General features: G+C 40.3%; 1 long non-coding RNA gene across 1 annotated transcript; it reads right to left on the bottom strand.

Annotated features, from left to right (window-relative positions):
• Nucleotides 1-3,765: 3,765 nt before the first annotated feature.
• LOC148791429 (uncharacterized) lies at nt 3,766-7,151 on the bottom strand. Its single transcript, XR_016076640.1, has 2 exons — nt 4,291-7,151; nt 3,766-4,111 (listed from the first exon to the last, which is right to left on the bottom strand). It is a non-coding gene; the product is annotated as an uncharacterized LOC148791429 (long non-coding RNA).
• Nucleotides 7,152-17,125: the final 9,974 nt, after the last annotated feature.

Genomic DNA, 17,125 nt, shown 5'->3' with positions numbered 1-17,125 from the left:
TTCTTTTAGAAGTACTTCGTGCATACATACTCTCCTGCAAGGCTGCAAGTCAATTGTAGCACCACTTATCATGTATTACTTATGAAATGATGGCTCCTTATCAGAAAAAAAAAGAGAAAAGAAGAAAAGTAGATACATGAACCAATTGGCAGAAAAGAAGAAAAGAAAAGAGAAGCATCCGAACTTGTGTGGCCTGCATTAGTGGGCTTCATACTATATCAAGGACTACGGCCTTATAACAGAACATGACACAGCCCGGAGAAAGTCGACATGGGTTGGCTCCAGAAATTATGTTTTGCTATTCCACTCTATCAAGGGCTACCTCCTTGGTTATAGTATCATTAGAACTATGTTATGGCCTTCCCCAATCTTTTCTAGAACCATCAGCGAACTGATGCAGTAAATGCTCTAAACCTCTCGCTACACATAGGAAACGCTTGATAACTAGTGAAGTGGCTGAAAGTTTAGTTCTTTGTTTTTTAGTGAATAAGTTCTTTTGGAGGTTGCTTTTTCCTTAATGGCTGAAGCTGAAGTTGAAGTTGGAAGAATATTATACACATGAATGTTTTATTGTTTATAATTTTATCTACTAAAAGACAAAGTAATAAGTTGTTCAATTCAACAATTTCAGCCGTTAACAAACAGCCCCTTCTCTATTGTCCCCATTTTCTTTCATATATTGGGGATTTTGTTAGATTCTCATGATTACAATCATTTTTAATCTTGCCACTGATCCATCTCAGTTGGGGAAAATTGGAGACTATGCAAATGTTAAAATTGATATTGATATTAATTTTTTTTTTCGCATCACAGGTGAGGGAGACCAAAGGGATCCATATGATCAATCATCTCTCATGTAGACCTGTCAAATTCACTTACTGAACCTCTGCCACATGCAAAATACAGAGGTGTCATATATAGGAGGTAATAGCTTTTCTTAAAAAAAAAGTTTAACTGATGACCTACTAGTTCAGTTGGTCACTCGGCATCCCTCTGAATAGGCAACCTGTGGAAAGGGAGTTCGGATGGGCTCCTGACAGAGTGCATCCCACCGGGAGTCTAGATCTGCTGACCACAACACATTGCTGGTGACACTCATCCAGTTGTACATCAGGAACCTTGATGATTAATAACCAATATTTCCAATGTGTGGCCAGCAATGTGTTGTGGTCAGCAGATCTGAACTCTCCCACAGGTGCCCCACAGCCTATCTTCCTGTGTATTGGGAACATCTCCTGTTCTTGTGGGGCACGCTGTGAGGATCCCATCATGTCTGGCGGAAAGGCAGGTTTTCAATATAGTCAGTGTGTCTGCAATCTGCATGTGTACCCTACCACCACTAACCTGCTATTCCCACTAATCGGGTCTAACATAAAGCATGTAGATGGTACGAATTTAGATATGCTCCCAATATTGTCCCAACTAATCATTACAGTCCGCACATCAAGAACATCTCCCCATGAATGATAAGGGAGATGTTCATATCATCTGCCAATAAAATACGTTCCAACACCCTCCTAACATCATTTCACACCACACATCTCATACATAATAAATCCCATTTTTGTGGTCAGTCCAGTTTCAAGGTGAGGTGTGCGGTGCCAGATATATTGGTAGGTTGTTGGAATGTGTTTTCTTGGCAAGAGAGATCCCAATTCGATGTTCGAGTTCCCATTGTGCAGCTTCAGTGGTCTGTTGGGACAATTTTAGTCTAACACTGCTCGGATGATCCTGGTTCTTTGTGCTAGCTCTTGAACATGTAGAGTGGGCTGTTCTAATGTTTTTCAGCTAAATCGGTACGACTAGTCAGCAGGTTGTGCGGCTCACATGCAAATTAAAAAAAAACAATTAGCATGAAAAATAAAGGTCAATTTAGCTCAAATCAAATTGACGAGGAGCCAAGTTGAATGGAGTCAATGGACTCGTGTCCTTTGCCCCGGCATATTTACTAACATGGAATCTTTGCCACATAAACTCAGTCTTTTGTACAAGTTGTAATTTGTAAACATTCAAATTCCACGAAGTGATTTAGGTGCTTTTCGCCAGAATGACAACCACCAATAAAAAAATAATTATTTTTCTAATACGACTGGGCTAGGCCTGGCTTGGGCCTAATGCTTTATATAGAGTTCAAATCTGCGCCCCACCGCCTCTCGCCCCACAAATGCCCCACACACCGAGCGTCCAACACCTCTCTATTCGTATGTGGTCAGCATTCCCTTGTGCGGGGCTAATGGGATGGCCGTTAGCTTATCCCGTTAGCCTCAAAACCCTCGTTTCTACATTCTCCCTTCCACCCGAGCTTGGATCCAATTCCTTCTCCGGTTACTTCACCTTGATCAGTTACTCTCCAACACTCATATTTTGTTTTTTCATTTTAAATCAAAGAAATTCCTGTTCTCTGATATTTTGTTTTCTCATTTCAAATCAGAGAAACCACTGGCGATCATTATGGCATGTCAATGTTGATCTTTTGTTTGTCGTCGCAACAAGTCTTCTTTGCTTTATTATTTTCTCTATGTTTTGGTTCTGATGTTGATTATGGGATTTTTTGGTTCACGTATTGGAGATGTATATTGTGATCGTCACTATTGCCGTGGAATTTGTTTTAAACCTCCTCATTTAGGTTTTATTCTGTATTCGTGTCTTTTGTTTGAATTTAGTGGATGAAACTTGGAAGAGTAGTTTGGCAAGAAACGCGGAAGAAGGAAATGGAGGTTTTATTTTTCTCCTTTTCTTTCCGTTCTTTTATTCCAATTCGAAGGATGAGTTGGGATTTAACTTCTTTTTTCATTGAATGAAATCCTTCTCTTATTGCTTTCACTCTAGTACTGTTGCTTACAGTGTGTTGTATCGCTGGTGTCAGAGAAAAAAGTCCTGTTGTTGGTAAGGTTCAAAGTATCGACACGTATCGGCCCATATCGACTGATATGTATCATTTCGGGACCCCTCCAATACGCCCCTACAATGGGTGTATTGGGGGTCTGACCGGTTCAGGGTGTGGAGGAGGCCTAAACCGGCTCCCCTGAACCAGTTGCGAAAAAAATAAAAAATAAGTACCAAAAGCTGTATCGATTTGCCCAATACACCGGTATCGATATTTTGAACCTTGGTTGCTGGTGGTTTCTCTGGTTTGAAATAAAAAAACAAAATATCAGAAAAAAAGAAAAAAAAAAGAAAAATGTGTGAAAGAGTGATGATATGAGAGATGGAGAGCACCTGTGACAATGATATGGCTGGATGATTGCCGGTGGTCACTGTAGATGGCTGGTGGTTTCTCTGATTTAAAATGAGAAAACAAAATATCAGAGAATAGGGGTTTCTCTGATTTGAAATGAAAAACAAAATAGCAAAACAAAATATGAGTGTTGGAGAATACCTGGTCAAGGTGAACTAGTTGGAGGGATCAGTTGAGGGGGTCAGGGGATGACTAGTTTAAGCACAAGAGGGATCTATTAAGAGGGCGGGAATGTAGAAATGAGGGTTTTGGGGCTAACGAGACAAGCTAACGGCCGTCCTGTTAGCCCCGCACACGGGAATGCTCACTGCGTGCGAATAGACAGGTGGTGGACGCTCAGAGTGTGGGGCGTTTGTGGGGCGAGAGGCAATGGGGCATAGATTTGAACTCCTTTATATATTGTTTGTGCATAATTATTTATATTATATTATTTTTTAGGACAAATTTCTTAAATTACCCTTATCGTTTAGCTAATTGAGTATGTCTTAAATCAACCCTACTATTTGATAATAGTTATCATCATTAAATTGTAATGAAAAGGATAAAATGTCCCTTTTACCCTTATGTTAAAAGAGAAAAACTGGGTGGCAATGAACTGAAATGGATGGTGGTGGCAATGAACAGAGATGACGTAGAGAGAGAGAAGAGGGGAAGAGAAGGATGGACGAAACCTTTTAGGTCCCTTAGACCACAGATCTGAGATCTCAAATCCAGTACGAACTCGGACTCCATGCGTGTCAACAATTGATTCTGGCGGACTCGGGTTCCATGCTCCTCCGGCGCCAACAATCGACTCTGGCGGTTAGATCTAGTACGAACTCAGTCTCATGCCGTTTCCTTCACTTCCCACACAATGGGTTCTCTCAAGCTTGACTTCGATCACCAATACCAGAACGACATTGAGAATTACATCAGTAATGACAAGAACAATGAAAGGGAAATTGCAGAAAGCCTCAAAAGAGACAACTTCAATAGCAAGGAATTCGCCACCGAGATTATTGAAGCCAAGAGCTGTTTTGACCTGATCAACGCAAAGATCACTTGTGCATTACCTTGATCACTACCTTTGATGGTGCATTTCAGCCATGATCACAACCAAAAACAAATATGAAGCTGGTGGCTCCATCTCTCGCGAGAAAGTCAAAGAAACCGTCGATCTCTTCGGTGGCTCCATCTGTTGCGGTTTATTCTTGCAGATCTGATAGCCATGTGAGCAATCTCATCGGGGTTTGGATCTGTCAGCAAAGAGTAGATCTGATGGCCATGTGAGAAAATCCTTGAGTTCCTTCAATATACGTTTCGACGCCATGAGAACCTCAGAGGAATCTGCATTCCATACCGTACTTCTGCATCCCATAGTATACTTCTGCATCCCACTAGTACATCCTTGGCTTTGGGGGCAAGATGAGCCATGAGAGCAGCGGCAATACTCGCATTGTTTTCTTCAATGAAACTGAAACTGATGGTGGGGTTAAATAAGAAGCAGAGTAATGATACCCACGAAAACCTCTTCAATTCCTCACTTTCTGGCTTTTTCAGAAAAAAAGCTGAGAAGCAAAAGAGATGCAAAAATATTATTTTTTTCGTTTCTCCTTTGTATCTGAATCTGCTCTTCTTCTTCTTCTTTAAACTCCAAAATGCTACAAGAAAGACCCAGATCTGATAGCCATGAATCTATGAGAAGATGACGATGACAGTGCAGATACGAGCGGTGATTCTTACCTGGCCTACAGAAGAGGGACGAGGTATGGGGTTGCACATAATTCTTCGAACCCGGTGGTAATTACTAAAATATGCCTAGGCTAGGTTTAAAGTTGATTTTTAAAATATCTTTAGAATTTTCCAAAATTCCTTAAAATCTTTAGGATCTTGTAATTCACTTTTTAAAATATCTTCAAATTCCTATAATCTAATTTTTAAAATAATCTAAATTCCCATAATTCTATTTCCAAAATATCTCATAAGGTATTTTTAATTGGTTGCTGGTGAGGAAAATTGGGAAATTCTCTTGATAGTGAGGAGGTACCTAACCCTAAACCCCTACAATGTTGCCATTTCTAACAACCCCAATAAAATGCGTAACTAGGGGTGAGCAAAAAAAAAAAAAAATCGAAAAATCAATCGAAACCGAATCGAAAAATCGGTTAACTGAACTGGTTGGTTCGGTTTCGGTTTGATATTCTTAAAAAACAAAAAATTTCGGTTCGGTTTCGATTAACCTTGTACAAAAACCAGCGGTTAACCGAACCAACCGGTATATCTATACAACAGTATATTGTATAATGTATATATATATATATATATATATATATATATATATATTTTTTTTTAAATTGAGTAAACCTTACCTAGCACGCGTCTGACGTCTATCACTCTATTCACCGGCCTTTTCAAGGCTATTTAAACTTTAATCCAATAGCATGTAGGCAACGATCTTCAAGGATCTTTAATCAAAATTCGAAAGCCCTTTTAATTTAAAGTGTCCACCTAGCGCCTTTTCAGTTTTCCCCCTTTCCTAATTTCCCACTTTTGACTTTCCCCTTTTTGGAAACCTAAACCAATAAAGGTAATAGGCAGTAGTCACTAATCCTTGGCTTTCTCACTCTCTCAATTTCTCGTCTCTTGACTCTCTTCGTCTTCCCTAATCCCCAGTTTTTCCTCTGGTGTCGGTTGTCCTTCGACTGATGGCCTCTTAAGTCTCACTTAGTGGCCAATTTTCCTCTTGCTTTGGTGCTTCCTTCTACCTCTTTCTCTCTCTGTCGCTTGTCATCTCTGTCTCCACTGCGCCAACCATCAAGCAGAGAATTACGCAGCCACGTAGCAACACCGGTCGCCGCCTCGCCAACAACCACCAAGCTAGCTTAGCCGCCTCAACTCTGTCAGGACCGCCACCTCCCAGGCTCAGTCTCTGTCTCCCTCATCTCTCATCTCTCTTTTTTTCTTAATTTTGAGTGCAAAAAAAAAATGAAAAATCGAATTGCGGTTAACCAGCCCACCACCGGTTAATCGGTTACATAGGTTCGGTTTTGATTTAGATTTAAAAAAAACCGATCAAGTCGGTTCAGTTAAAAAAAAAACCCCACGGTTCGATTAACCGAACTGTGAGCACCCCCCTATGTGTAACATACCAACGTTTGAAATAAATGATCAGTTTTCCCATTTTCGAGGTTTAAAATCCCATTCACAGTTCATAATGTCTTGCCATCATATCTGTTAACATTAATATTAAGGGAGAATGATGGTTCAGCCTAGGGTCAGAATTTTTAAGCCTAAAGTACCGTTGGAGTAGATGGCCATGCATGAGGTTTAAAACCTCGAAAATGGGGTAGATGGCCATCATAATGGATATGGTGGCCAGACATTGTGAAGTGTGCATGGGGTTTTAAACCTCAAAAATGGGAAAACTCATGATTATATTATAAATGACCCGACAGATGGCCTCATGCATGCTTGCGAATTTAAATTCGAATTGTCTTTCATGAAAAGTTCAATGGACACAAACTCTTGTTGGGAAAATGCAAACACAGTGGGAATACAAAAAAAATTGAATTATAAGTGTTTTAAGGATTGTCTATTGAGTGATAGCGTATGTGCTCATGGGTCCATGCACGAGTTCTAAACATATTAACTCTAAGCCCAATCCTCTCAAGAGACCAAATCCCGTGGACTCTCCTAGATAATGTTCTTAACTAGGAGAACCCTTCTCCTCATCTAGGATAAACTCTCCTAGATAACTCTCATCTAACCTGGATAATGTAAAACTCTTCTATTCTTATCTCTTGTAATCCTAATGTAAATTGAACACTTTATAAATAGAATGACTCTCGACTCTACTAAAGTAAGGTTAGCTGATTTATTTTATTACTTTCTCTCTACTATTCTTTGTTATCCTCCTTTATTGTTATTATTATTATTTTTCTTGTTGCTTTAACTTGGTATCAGAGCCAATGTTGACCGAAACCGGAGCACACGACAGCATTCCAACTCTCTCCGACTATGGTCATACATCAACGACCTCCCTTTGATCCAAAACGTCACTCATTATTTACCTATCAAACTTGGTAGTGACAACTACCTATTATGGCGTGCCCAGTTCCTTCCTATTCTACGACATCACCATCTCATGGATTTTGTTGAAGAGAAGAAGAAGCCTCTGCCTAAAGTTATTCCAGATCCAGATGGTACGAGAACAATCATCAACCCAGAATTCGAAAAGTGGACAGACATAGACCAACTTGTGTTGAGCTGGTTGATCTCCTCTTATAGAAGGTGTTATGGCTCAAGTGGTATAGGCTTGTCAACAGCAGCTGAGGTATGGACTTCACTTGCTCATAGTTACTCTACTCATTCTCGATCCAGAATTCTGTAGCTGCGACAACAAATGCAAAGTCTCAAAAAGGGGTCACTTTCTATTTCTGCTTATATTCAGCGTGCTAAGTCCATTGTTGATAGCTTATAAATAGTTGCTGAATCTGTTCTCAAATTAGAACTTGTTCTCTACAATCTTGCTGGACTAGGGAGTGAGTACGAATTTGTAGTTACTACACTCACCAACCTACCTGCTGTAGCTGATCTTGGCATTGTGGACATTATGGGAGCTCTCCTTAATCATGAGAGTTGTCTTGAAGAATAGTTCCACGTCTCAAATCCTCGGAATGCCAACTTTGCCAATATTACTTCCAAGAACAAAGGTAACCCTTAAAAACCTCCACAACAATTTTCTCTGGCATTCAATAATAATAGAGGTAGAGGACGAGGTCATGGATCTCCCTACTACAATCATCAATCTTTTTCAAATCAATCTCAACAATTTTTTGGAGGTCGTGGAGGTAAGAGCAACATAATTTGTCAAATTTGTAATAAAGTTGGACATAGTGCTCTTCAATGTCATCGTGCAAAATATGCTTTTGGTTTTGCTAATGATAACACATAAGTACCCCTTAATATCAGAACTCTTATAGTGAAAATAATTTCGACCCCGAAATCAGACTGAGTATATTGGGTCAAATCAAGTCAAGGTCGGAAACGATTAAGGTTTACACATTCGACATACTGGATCATCCTTATGTTGTTTAATCAACATGCTTTTTCTTTGAAAGATATCTACCATGTTCATTCTATCTACAAAAATTTATTATTTGTTAGTCGATTTACAAAGGACAATGATTTATTTTTTGAGTTTCACCATAATTGCTGTTATATGAAGAATTATCCGGGGAGAATCCTACTTCGAGGGGTCAGTAGAGACGACTTATATAACTTCCCTTCTTTAGTCACCACAAAACTGGAAGGTCTCATTGGGAAATGCACGCCTATCCACGGATGGCACCTTCGACTTGGTCATGAAGCTCTACGCATTGTATGACAAGTTGTTTTAGAATTTGGTCTTCCTTTTGATAGGTCTACAACTAGTCAGTCAATTTGTGAGTCATGTCAAATGGGTAAGAGTCATAGGGTGTCTTTACATTCTTCCAGTTCTAAGTCCAAGCGTCCTTTAGATTTAATTTTTTCTGATGTATGGGGACCAATTCTCGTTAAGTCAAATGATGGATAATCGTATTATGTTAATTTTATGAATGATTTTTCAAAACTTTATTGGATATATCCTATGGCTTGAAAGTTAGATGTATTTGATTTATTTCTTAAGTTTAAGAGGCATGTTGAAGTTCTCTTTGATACTAAGATCAAAGCCTTTCAATCTGATTGGGGTGGCAAATATTGTCACTTATCCAAGTATCTCAACTCTCAAGGAATCACTCATTGACTTACCTGCCTACACACTCATGAACAGAATGGGTCTATTGAATGGAAGCACCATCACATTATTGAATTAGCCTTGTCTCTACTGGCCACCTCAAAACTCCCCTTCTCCTTCTGGGCTGATGCGATTGAAACTGCGGTTTTTCTAATCAATTGGTTGCCTACTACGATTCTCAATGGTATGTCCTCTTATGAGAAGCTCTTTCATACTAGTCCTGATTATTCCATGTTTCACTGGTTTGGATGCGTTTGCTATCCTTTCTTGCAGCCATACAACATGAATAAGTTCATGTTTCGATCTCTCTGATGTATCTTTATTGGTTATAGTAGCTCTCATAAAGGATATAGGTGTCTTCATGTTCCTACAGGGCGTACGTTCATTGCTCGCCATGTCGTGTTAGACGAGAGACTTTTACAGGAATTGACAGTCCCGCATCCAGCCCTACCACTACTTCTTTTGGTGTGTACATTTCTGCACTAACCTCACGGCATCCAGAATCTGTACCAACCTCACAACATCACTCCTCTGCTGATCCTCCCATAGTAAGCTCTAGTTCGGCTCCAGTAGTTCTAGAATAGACCCCTTCACCTTCATCAGCTAGTTCTATTCCCAGTACCTCACCTACATTTAATCGACCACCACGGTATCAAAGTATTTAGGAGTTGTTGGATCACACCGAACCTGTGCTGCCACTTGTACGCTCTCACTCTATGCGTACTAGATCTATGGATGATACTTTTCCACGCTCTCACTCAGCCACAAGGTACCCCATACCCTCTTCTCTTCTTACTCTTCTCTCTAATGAAGAACGAGAACCAAAATCCTTTTCCCAAGCAGCTAAATAATGGTGTACGACAATGCAAAAAGAATATTGGGCGTTAATAAATAATAACACTTGGCAGTTAGTTCCGTACGATCCATCCATGAACATTGTTGGAACTAAATGGATCTACAAGAAAACTGATGGTTCCATTGATTGTTACAAATCCCGGCTGGTTGCTCAAGGTTTTCATCAAGTCCCGGGTCTTGATTAATTTGACACTTTCGTCCCGGTTGTCAAACCGGTCACCGTTCATACAATTCTATCTCTTGCAATCTCTCACAACTGGTCGGTGCACCAGTTAGACATTAACAATGCCTTTCTACATGGTTAACTTGATGAGGATATTTATGTTCATCAACCCAAAGGTTTTGTTGATTCAGCCCATCCCACTCATGCCTACAAACTGCATAAGGCACTCTATGGGTTTAAACAAGCATACTGGGCTTGGTATTCTCGTTTGAGTTTAGTCCTTAAACAAATGAGTTTTCAGAACTCCATAATTGATCCATCTCTATTTGTCTTCAACTCTAGTAACACCATGATGATGCTACTTGTTTATGTTGATGATATCATCCTTACTGGGAATTCCTCCACTGTTATCGGATTTCTCCAATCCTTATCTACGGTGTTTCCTTTGAAGGAATTAAGCCCTGTACACTATTTTCTGGGCATCGAAGTATAGCAGTCTACTTCTCTTTCAGCAGTGATACATCTTGGAGTTATTGCATGGCACCAACTTAGAAGGACCTAAACCGGCCTCTTCGCCCATGGCTACTTCTATCCGGCTTTCTAAAGACTCCAGGACACCATTACCTAATCCAACTAAGTATCAAAGTACAGTCGGAGCTCTCCGGTATGTCACCATCACTTAGGTAGACATTTCCTTTGTTGTTAATAATGTGTGCCAATTCCTCCACTCTCCAATTGATGAACACTGGGCAGTTGTCTGGATGACCGGCGATCGACTGGAGGCTATGCTATTCACCTTGGCTCAAATCTCATTGCTTGGAGTTCTAAGAAACAACATACAATAGCCTGCTCCAACACCGAGTCCGAGTTTTGAGCCCTTGCAAATGCTGTCACAAAACTCTTATGGATTCAGTCCCACCAATTAGTCACTTACATTGATGTTGACTGGGCTAGTTGTCTGGATGACCGGCGATTGACTGGAGGCTATGCTATTCACCTTGGCTCAAATCTCATTGCTTGGAGTTCTAAGAAACAACATACAATAGCCTGCTCCAGCACCGAAGCCCTTGCAAATGCTGTCACAAAACTCTTATGGATTCAGTCTCTACTCAAGCATGTTGGCTACTCTACTCCCTCACTAGTCATCTGGTGTGACAATATGGGAGCCACACATTTGGCAACCAATCCTATTTTTCATGCCCACACCAAACATGTTGAAGTTGACTTCAATTTTCTTCGTGATCTCACCATTTAGAAGAAGCTTCACATTCGGTACATATCTACTGCGGATTAGATAGCTGATGTCTTCACCAAGCCACTCTCGTCTTCAAGATTTGCTCATCTCAAGTCCAATCTTCACATCATCTCGTTCAGCATACAGGGGGTTGATAGCATACATGCTCATGGGCCCATGCATGAATTCTGAACGGATTGACCATAAGACTAATCCTCTCAAGAGACCAAATCCTGTGGACTCTCCCAGATAACATTCTTATCTAGGAGAACCCTTCTCCTCATCTAGGATAAACTCTCTCCTAGATAACTCTCATATAACTCGGATAATGTAAAACTCTTCTATTCTTATCTCTTGTAATTCTAATGTAAGTTGAACACTTTCTCTATAAATAGAATGGCTCTCGGCTCTATCAAAGCAAGGTTAGCCGATTTATTTTATTACTTTCTCTCTACCCTTCTTTGTTGTCCTCTTTTACTGTTATTATTTTTACTTTTCTTGCTGCTTTAACTCTAAGCTACCCTTGTGAACCAGAAGAGTCCCATTAATAATCCCACCTAACTTAACCCAAGCTTAAAAGGGGATGCAACAAGTGAGTGCAACCCATCTCTTTCTGTCAACAACTCTTCAGTGACCATCCAGTTGAATATGGTCTCTAGTACTGGTTCAGGTTTCTTTGGTGGTGAATCTAGAAAAGCTAGTTAGGAGGTATGGTCTCTAGTACTAGTTTAGGTTTCTTTGGTGGTGAATCTAGAAAAGCTAGTTAGGAGGTCATTGCCTGAGGATTTTATGAGAGAATTTGAAAATGAAGCTCGTTCTATGGTGCTAGCTAAATCTGAAAGTGCCTGTGTGGCTCATGTAGTTAATCTGAAAGAGTTGAAGGGTAAGAAGCTCATGGAGAAACAAATGGGCCTTGAGTCTCTTTGCGAAATTTCTTTGTGAACCTAAACCTCTCAAGATCCTTACAGACAAGATTCGGGATTCGAAGTTGCAAAATAAACTATGTTAGGTTTTAATCTCTGTTAAGTGGGCTTACATATTCAGTGAAACAATTGCATTGATGGGCTATCTTGCAAGTGGGCTAAATCAAGTGATTCATTTAGGCAAAGCCCGTAGACTTCAACAAAAGGGTATGGGGCTTAATGAGTGGATACCACATTTTGGCCCATATAGGCTTAATGGGATCCTATTAGGTCAAAATATAAAGGCTCCTAGGTTATGGTTCCCAATATGTTAAATCATCTAGCCGCCCTCTTGCTCTACCCCATTAGAGTCAAGAGCTGAGAAAACCTATGGAAGAAGAAAGATTTAACTGAGGAAAACCACAATCGACCTACCATTGATTCATCACTCATTACGCAAGGGTTTCTACTACTGCGATGGATACAGGTATGTACGTTTAAACCTCCTTGATAATTGCAACATGATATTCTTTGGGGTGCAACATGGCTTCTTGTTTTTCGTACATGAATGGTATTGGTATGATTCTGCAAGACTAAGGATTGATTTGCTCCCCTTTATTTATTCTTACAAACTAGACATCCAAATCTTAGGCAACGGGTTCTTGTTTTCTTTCACTTTAGAAGCTAACTATAACAAGATTCTCAAGGAAGGTCCTTGGGTTGTGAATGGTAAATACTTGTTGTTCATGTGTTGGAGGATCGAATTTAATCCACTCAAAGCGAAACTTGAGGAAGCCGATATTTGAGTGAGGTTACTGGGTCTCCCCATGGAATTCTGGTAAAGAAAGGGTCTGGAGGTGATTCTCAGAGATGTGGGTACCATTGTCAAACTTGATGGTGATACCCAGAAAGGTTCTCGCTTGCTCTTCCCTCGGGTTTGTGTGAGGGTTGACCTTACTCAACCTTTTATACTTGACATTCTTGTCATGATTGATGACCAGAACGACACCTTATGCGTCTTCTATGAAAATTTTCATGACCTTTGTACCATATGTGGGTGGAGAAGTCACAAGGACTACTAGTGTAAATCCAAGGCAAATGATGTTGAGGATGGTTGAGTAGTGGTTAACAGGAGGAAAAAATTTGGAGGATACCGAATGGATAAAAAACGTCCTTAGGTTCAAATGGAGAGATCTTGGCCATATCAAGGACACATGAAGGCTACTGGCTGGGCTCGAGTTAAAACCCAGAGACAAGAGAGGGTTAAAGGGTACTTTACTTGATTAATCCAATTCATGCTATGATCCTTCCAAATCATGTGACCCAACAAAAATAGTTGTGGGTAAAAAAGGGTAAGAACATCCCAATGGATCATTAGGCTAATAGCTCTATTTCAATGCAGGAACAAGAAAGAAACGGAAATCATTCCAATGTTAATGAAAATATTATCTCCTTTCTTGCTGGTATATGTAAGTATGTAACAAAGTTTTGAATTCTCTAGAAGATGACGAGGGTATCGACATGGATGAAGATGACGGAGGAGGTGATGATGAGGAAGCCATGGAGGAAGAGTGGGACGGCCAGGAAGGCAATGAAAACTGGGAAGATCAAGTGGTAAATGAAACAAATAATGTGTTGACCATTAATGAGGATAATGATGTAAATCCTAGTGAGGATGAGCAGGGTCTAGTGGAACTTATCAGTGTCAAATGAAGATCCTAATTTGGAATGTAAGAGGAGCTGGAAGGCTCCGTCTCAGGCGGCAAGTTGCAAAGATTAGTAAATCTTTTAAGACCTGTATTTTTGTTTTAATGGAAACTAGAGTTTGTCCAACTAGAGCTAAATGGATTGCTGCTTCTTTCAAATATGACAAATGCCATATTGTCAACTCCATTGGCTTTGCTGGTGGTATTTGGATCTTATAGGACTCTACCTTTTGTGATATTAATATTATTTTCTCAAATGATCATCTTGCCCATTCTGTAGTCACTGATTTTAGCACAAAGAAGTCTTGGTTTAATGCATTTGTCTACGCCCCTCCCTGTAAATCTGAACAATTAGTTGTTTAGGGATGGATTAAAGAAATTGCAAATAATACAATTATAGATGGGGCTTGGTGCATTATGGGAGATTTCAATACTCTCAGAAGTGGAAATAACAAAAGAGGTGGGAGGAAAGTTCTCCCTCACCACACTAGAAAATTCAACCAAATGATTGATGATTGTAACGTCATTGAAATGGACATGGATGGGTCACAATTTACGTGGAAGAATAGCACAACAAGAGAGAGAATCTGACGCAGCATGGAAGCGATAAACCGGGCTGGCTATGCAAGCACCGGGCAAACCAAGTTTCTAGCGAAACAAGAAAGAGAGAAAATCTCTAGAGGAGAGAGAAAAGGTGGCGAGAATTGAATAGAAAATCTGAAGTGTCTATTAACTTGGAAAAAACAATATTTATAGTACATCTGGAAATTGTAGAATAACTAAGAAAGAAAACTGTAGTTGATCTAAACATCTTACTCTCGTAGCTAGGATCGAACTCTTCTTGATGTTGCCTTGCTTGGATCGAAATCTTCTTTGACTTGACCTCCACTGTCCGATCTCCCTGGATCTTATCCAGGCATGGGTTATCCTAATCTTGGTATGAATCTTGGATTATCTTGAACTCTTGGATTATCTTGGATTTCCTTAAATCTTGGGATAATCTTGACTTATCTTGAATCTTCCCTTGAATCTTGGGATAATATTGGATTCTTGGATTTTCTTGGGATAATCTTGAATTTTTGAATTATCTGAATTCTTGATTTATCCTTATCCTGCAAGCTTCCTATCCTATGAACTGCCGCCCATATGGTGAGATGGGCCTCCATCATTCTCCCCCACTTGGAAAGGACTCGACCTCGAGTCGTGGCTAGGATATGCAAGTGTCCACCTGACGCAGCGTGGACTCCCTGTTGGAAGCGAGCAGGATCAATAACTGACCCAGCTTCTGTTAGCAATTGTGCATAACCAGGTTCTTGAACACTTTGATGACTGACTACAGTGGAAGCCGAAGAAGAAAAGGAAGATTGCTGAACTTGTAATTGCTGCTGATTATGTAGCTGTATTTGGAGCTGTGCCTGTGGTATTTGAGAAATTTGTTGGGCAGACAAAATCTGTGATTGTGTCTGTGTTTGGGCTTGAAGTTGCTGAACCAATGGACCTTTCCGTTGCTGTCGTTGCTCAAATAAGGTCAACTCCTCCGGTTTCTCCCACCGACTTTCACTAGTTACAGTGTTATAATAACACTTAAATCCCTCAGGCGATGTGTGCTCAGTCCAATTACAAGTTAAAGGACCCGCTATCTGTGTACTTGCATGAACAGCTGAAGCAGAAGATGCAATTGAAAGTGCCACTGCAGCTTGGGAAGTTGCAGGAGTGCTACTTGCTGTCTGTGGTATAGTTCTAGTCCATTGAGGCTGTTGTTTACTAGCTTGGGAACTCTGTTGTTGTGTCAGATTTTGACTTGATGGCTGCATCAGATTCAAGTGTTGTTGCAACTGGGAAGACGATTGTCGTGATGACTGAGAGCTTGCCTATGGAACTTGCATTTGTTGAGATAACATCTGAGAAAATTGAGCAGATGACTATTGTAAAGGTTGAAGCAGGGGTTGCTGGATGGAAGGAGCAGACAACTGCTGTTGGCCTGCCATGATAGAGACAGTTTGCTTTTGTGAGTTCTGAGGGGTTTGTTCTACTACAGTAGAGCAGCTCTGCTGGACTTGAGGCTGAGAAATTGGCAATTGACCACTCAATCCAAATGGTTGTTGCGATGGCAGAACTTGACTAAAGGATGGACCAGATAACCAACGGAACTACCCATCCAAGTTGTACTGCTTTATGAGGCCATGCATCTTCTCAATCTCTTCTATTTCTTCCCTGTCGTTGGACTTCTTCACATCATTGTAACCAGCAACAACAACAAGGTTTTCCAGTTCCCTTAGTCTGGAGTTCCTACCATAGAACTCAATCAAACCTGTTATGTTTTCAATTCGATCGAGCCTCGCCATGGAAAAGATAATGAGCTTTGGGTGATCTCTTAAAGTACCAATGCGTTCATCATTCTGCTATGGGTCATATAAGAGCTTTTCAATTGAACCATGTAGAGCAGTGAGCCTCTTTTCTTTATCTGAGTATGGGAAGTAAATAGTCATATTTGCTCCTGGAGAGACAATATTGAACTTTGGATCAAAAACATCAGTGCCATGGACAACTCGGTACAGCCCCGGAAGAGTGAAAGAGGTGTGGCTCCCATATTGCCCAACAGTATTGTTGGTTCCTGCAATTTCTTGGTATATACTTGTGATAAAATCTTGTAGCTCAACAGTAATTTCACTTGATACATCCTCTACGAATTTCTCCAGGTATGGCCATACGTCAAACCTTGAGATCCATTTCCTGAGAATTCCTTTTTCAGTCCTAAAAGGCACCCCCAAAATATGCGTATTTCCTGTCCCATTGATCCTTTCCAAACGTTGATGGCATGTTGTTCCATTTTGCTCCTCTGCCTTTGGAGTTTTGGAGGGATTTTTCTCTACCATGGGTAGTAAGGTATAGCGTATACCTTCTTTTTCGAGCTGGTATGTATTCTTCCTATCCAGGTGTTTGGCATCCACATCAAACTGCCAAGGCCTACCCAACAAAATATGGCAAGCTTCCATGTCTACAATATCACAATATACTTCATCATTGTACTTACCAATAAAAAAGGGTACCTTGCAGCGTTCCTCCACTCGTATGCCGCCTCATTCCTTAATCCACCCAATTGTGTATGGGTTTGGATGTTTTTCAGGAAGTAGTTGTAACTTTTGTATTACATCCCTGTAAATAATATTTTCTTGACTGCTACTATCAATAATTAAATCAAATAATTTACCATTGACAGTACATCTAGTACGAAACAATTTGTGGGATAGCATTAATTTTCTCACAACACA

Source organism: Nelumbo nucifera, chromosome 5 (genome assembly GCF_055504915.1).
Source record: "Nelumbo nucifera cultivar China Antique chromosome 5, China Antique-T2T, whole genome shotgun sequence".
Classification (NCBI taxonomy): domain Eukaryota; kingdom Viridiplantae; phylum Streptophyta; class Magnoliopsida; order Proteales; family Nelumbonaceae; genus Nelumbo; species Nelumbo nucifera.
The sequence above is the reverse complement of the archived record's forward strand: the minus strand, read 5'-3'. Positions and strand labels throughout refer to the sequence as shown.